Below are 5,727 nucleotides of genomic sequence, written 5' to 3'. Positions count from 1 at the left end.
TGGTTGCGAGAATAAGCACACAACTAGCCCGCGCACGCAATCAGAACTCTCTGGGCCTGTTTGGATATGCAGCAGGCCTTTTGAGCTCCGACCTGTTTGGCTATTCTCTTTAAGCCGTGTCAGTTAGCGGCCGTTTCGCTATTTTCATATATTTATAAAACTAATTATAATTAAAAAGGGGCTAGGCAGTGTCTCTACCGGAAATCCAGAGTCCACTGTGTTGTAATTTATTTCTTATATATATGATAATTACGTATGTAGACATATAAGTGTCCATATATATATGTATATATTAATTCTTACTTTAACTTGTACAAAACTAAAAGAACACAATATACAAGTTTATTTTAAAACTTTTGTTTTTACACTGTTCAATATTATTAGTGAACATATGAAGTGTGGTTCATGATACTATGGTATTTTGATTTTTTGGTCATTGACCCGAACCAACGGTTCCTGAATCGATGGTGGTTTCTTTTATCTGCCCAGACACGATCCATTATGAGTATAGATTTTGGCAATGACAACAACCTATCAGAAATTTTAATTCATTTGGGTTTAATAGTGTAAGTGACTCAATCAATTGGGGAAAGGGTGGGAGAAGGAAGAAAGAGTAAGGAGAAGAATGGTCAAGAACGTGTTTCAGGATTGGGAGAAATTACAATTTAATGATTTTAATGAATATTTGTTTTTTTTTTTTAATCTGTGAATCAATCTGAAATAATTTACGAATAAATTCTTTTAAATATCACATAATATTTTATATTGTATCTTGTAATATTTAACCTACAATTAAATTCATTAAAATGTGTTACGTTTTAATAAATTTGTTAAATTGCATCTAAGTTAACTGTGTTCATAACTAATAATAATGATGAGTTAAATCAAAATACTTTTAAATGAACAAATACTAGTTTATATTAAAATAGAAGTATGAACTAAGTTAAACAAAAAAAAAACATAAATCAAATTATTATTTTAGTAATTGTTTAGCAATAATATAAAATATACCTTATGATTTGAATTTAAATTCTTATAAAATTGATAAAAAGTATCAATCTTGATAAAATAATTGTTAATTTATATAAAAATAAAACAAGTTTTGATACAACAAGACATAAAGATCAGCTGTTACCGTTTGCAATTTGTCAACAGCAATCAACCACTTGATTTTGAGAAACTGCTCCCATCGCAAATAGCACCTAGAGTCAGATTAGTGAACCATTCATTAAATAAGCTCATATGGGTCACACCCAATTGATATTTAAAATTCTCTGCGATCCTGTCTACTTCAGTACGTTATATATGAAAATAAATATTATTAATTTAATTTTTATACTTTTGTTACTAGTTTTATTGTATTGTATAATAACTATTAAACAATTTACTATCGACCACTCGAATGGATTTGAAATGTAAAAAAAATTATAATCACTAATAGAAAATACAATATTAAACTAACACAATGGGAAAAAAATAAATAAAGCAATTTTTTTTCTTTTATTACGATAAGGTGTGCACTTTTAGGTGCTTTAAATAAAAATATATATGCATTTTGGATATTAATAGAGTTTATAATAAAGTTATTGAAAAGATTGACATGATTCTTAATAAAATGTATAGCATTTTACTATATATAATGTATTTGTCTAATTTAAAAAATATATAGAATAATTTATATACAATACAATAACTTTTACGAGTAAACATAATTGTTTTAATCTTCTTTTTTTCAACTATCATGATATTATCACCTGACTTGTATTATGCACGTATGTGAATTAAAGTAAAAATTTATAAAAAAAATTACGTACATTTCATATTACGTAATATTCTCATACGAAATTTGGATATTTTTAATTTAACTATAATTATTAACCTCATGTTTTAAAACAAAATTAGAAGTTGAGAAAGATAGAGAAAACCCCCCCATACAATTTACTTATATTCACTCAACCATAATCATCTTACAATATAGTATCATAATTAAGTTATTTACTAGTATAAATTTTCAAATTTCTTTTCTCAATAAACGTTAAATTTCATATAGAAAATCAACAATGTTTACTAACAAACTATTCCATTCAAATTAATAATGAAAATTTATTTACAATCATGACGTGCATAAATTATTTGCTGAATTTAATGTCTTTTAATTCCCATATATTGAAACTAGCATAAATACCAAAATTTATCTTGCAGTATAGTAATTGTTTGAACTGTACAATCATATTTTTTATGGTACGTACTAATTATTATTACAAAAAATATTAAAATCACATTATTGACTGTTATCACTCATTAATGTCGTCAGAGTGATCATGTATGTCTATTAATATATATAAATAGATATCAAGTGAATATTGCGTCTTCAATATGTGGTGCCCACATAGACCAACTCAAAAATACATTTGTAGGGTTTGCGCCCTACCTTTTGCGTTGATCTCAACCCCTAGAGCTTTCATCACCATGCTACAAGAATCTGTTTTAGCCCTACCTCATTCTATCGCCACGCCACAAGAAGTTCCATGGCCACCTAACATTGGTCTATTTCATGCCCTACCTTATACATTCGCCAAAGCACCTAAGACTTATCCCCTTCGTGACCATGTAACGACCTAGCTTATGCTATTATCAAATTTTACTTAATTGATCATCGAGTTCTATTTCCCTTATTTGATTCCTATGTTTGCCAGCATCGGTTTTTCGTAAAGCCCGAGCCTTGCATCAATGTTGTTTCACTGATGATTATTTTTTCCATGGTTACCAACTCTTTGTGACGGTAACTTTTTTTGGGTTCACTTGAATAAGAGATAAAGATGTTGGTAACAGCAAAACAAACTTAAGCAACGAAAGAAGCTAGGTCATTATGAGGTCATGAATGAGAAGTGATTTAGGCACTCTAAAGTTTAAGTTCGATACATAAGGTAGGGAATGAAGACAAGTGTTGGGTGATGATGAAAGTTCTTGAAACGTGGCAATAACAGCTTTTGGTTTGGGATTAATGCATAAGATAGAACATGTATGATACAAATGTATTTTTGTGTTAATCTACATGGATGTCATATGTTAATGATATGTCATTCATATGATTTTTATTTAAATACGTCAGCAAATATGCATGGTTATCGTTAATGAATAATATTGGCCATAGTGCAATTTAAATATTTTTTATTCTATAATATTAATTTTTACAAAAAAAAAAAAAAACTCAATGTGAAATTTGAATATTTATATAAAACATGAGGTGAAATTTGATTTTTATAACAATTTTTATTTTCTACAACATTTATGATATGTTATACGTATATTTTATTTTTAGGTCAAAATATCTCATAAGTCTTTATTTTATTTGATTTTTCTCACATAAACTTCTATATTTTTTTTGGGTCTATTTTAGTGATATACTTTTAAATTTTTATCAATTTAATTTTTAAGATTAATTATTATTTAAAAATTATTTAAACTGTAAAATTTATCATATTGTAAATATTTCACATTATGTACTTTTCAAATTTTTACTGCATTCAACTTTCAATATTAACTCTTAGTTTTATTAGATCATATGCTACATCATTATTGACATATTATACTTTTGATATGTCATCAGCATCGTATCAACCAGTAAAGACAATTAACATTAAGGGTTAAATAGATAAAATTTAAAAAATACATAATTAAAATATACTCAAAAAAATAGTACAAGAGTTGCATATAAGAGATCAAATATTACATAAGGTAATAGTCTACTTCGGCCCTTATTTTTATCATTATTACGTCACACGGACACTTGCAGCGTCTGGATGTGACCAAATTGAATGAGCATTAACTATATGTAGTAATTGGATGTTGAAAAAAAAAAGCAAGAGGCAAGAAAATAAAGAAAATAGAGAAGAGAGGAAGGGGAAAAGAAGGTTCGAGAGAGAGAGAGAAAAAGGAGCCGGAGCAGGGAGGAATGAGAAGAGAGAGAGAATGAGAAAGATGACGGTAACGGTGCGAGCCACAGGAGGAAGAAAGATGGAGATGAGAGGTACGGTAAATCTTAAGTTTCATGTGTAGGTTTGGTGTAGATTTGAAATTGTGACAGTAGGTTGAGGAATCTAGGCTTCAGTTGGGACATAGAGCATAAAACTATGATTAAGGGAATAGGCAGGTGGAGATGGTAGGTGGAAGTGTGAATGATGTACACGGAGGAGGGCGCAAGAGGTGAGAGAATGAAGAAGTCGGTGAGTGAGGGAGGTCAGTGAAAGAGAGGAAATTCTATGTGAATATGAGTGGAGGTACATGGAGAGGCCGCAGGAGGAGAGAGTGAATGAGGATTTCGATGAGTGAGTGAGGTCCGTGAGAGAGAGGAGATTTTGTGTGAGTATGAGTGGAGTTATATAGAGGAGTTCGCGGGAGGAGAGAGAAGGAGGAATTCGGTGAGTGAGTGAGGTCCGTGAGAGAGAGGAAATTTCGTGACTGTGAGTGGGGGTACTTAGAGTAGGTCGCGGGAGGAGAGAGAATGAGGAGTTCGGTGAGTGAGTGTGATTCGTGTGAGAGAACAAATGTTGTGTGGTTGTGAGTGGAGGTAGGCATGGAAGGATGGAGTGTGTGTATGCTGAAAATTAGGGAGTAGGAAAGGGAGGCTTGTAGAGCGGGGGTGTAAGGGATCGGGATAAAGGTGTATTGGTGTAAATGTGTGATGTGCGGGTGTAAATTGTATATAGGTTGGTATAGCTGCTGTAAATTTAGTAGTTGGTAAGTGAACATTACTGGTGTATGTGTGTTAAGGGTTAGTGTGTGTCATATAGGGAGACGCGTGTAGGTTCTGTATACAGGTTAAAAGTATAGGAGGGCCTCAGGACAATGTTGTAGAGTAAAAACGGGGTGATATTATTCTTGAGTTGGTAGCATTGGGGGGATGCCGATATTGGTTGTTGTTATCTAGAATGAGTAAGTTGATCGCCGATAGTGGTGATAATAGGGAGACTCCGACGGGTAAGGGATTGGGTCGCCGATATTGGTGACGGAAGAAAATGGTATGTGTGTGTGTGTGGCCTGTTAGGGGTCGAGATATAGAAGGTTCATTGATGGCCACCGATACTGATGACGGGTGAGAACATTTGTACGGTTGGGGGTGACGTCGGAGGACGGTCACACTTAATATGCATAATATTTAAAATACCGAAGGTAAGTATTAGTCCTGTGTAGTTATAGGGTGGTAAGAAGGTATGACTTAGGTTACGGAGATATAATACATATAGAAATACTAGGTTTCATATTATTGTATATGATACTTGTAACTTAATTTTTACTATACTGAGTTATATGTACTCACTCTTTATTATTCACAGATGAAGTAGAGATGGAGTCGGGATCAGAGTTGCTGGTTTCCGAGGCTAGCGTATAGAGAAACAATGCAAAAATTTTTTATTGGCGGAATTGAGTGTGTAAAAGTTAGTGCTAGTGTAGATAGTGTGTATACTGGGAGTGTATGAAATTGTATTTCACTGTGATGTTACATGTATGGTTGCAAATTTATCTTTAACTTTGAATAATAGATTGTAGTAGTGTTTCTATGAGTGCAACTGATTTGGAATGAAACTTTTCGTATTTGGCCATGAAAATGTTTTAAACTACGCCGTTAAGAGAGAAAAAAAACGGAGCGTTACACTATATCTCAATATTTTTTTTAAAATTGTTTTACTACTATTCAATATTATACAAGTAGTAAGACTCAAACAG

This window comes from Carica papaya, chromosome 2, assembly GCF_054855325.1.
Source record: "Carica papaya isolate Zhongbai chromosome 2, ASM5485532v1, whole genome shotgun sequence".
NCBI lineage: Eukaryota > Viridiplantae > Streptophyta > Magnoliopsida > Brassicales > Caricaceae > Carica > Carica papaya.
The sequence above is the reverse complement of the archived record's forward strand: the minus strand, read 5'-3'. Positions refer to the sequence as shown.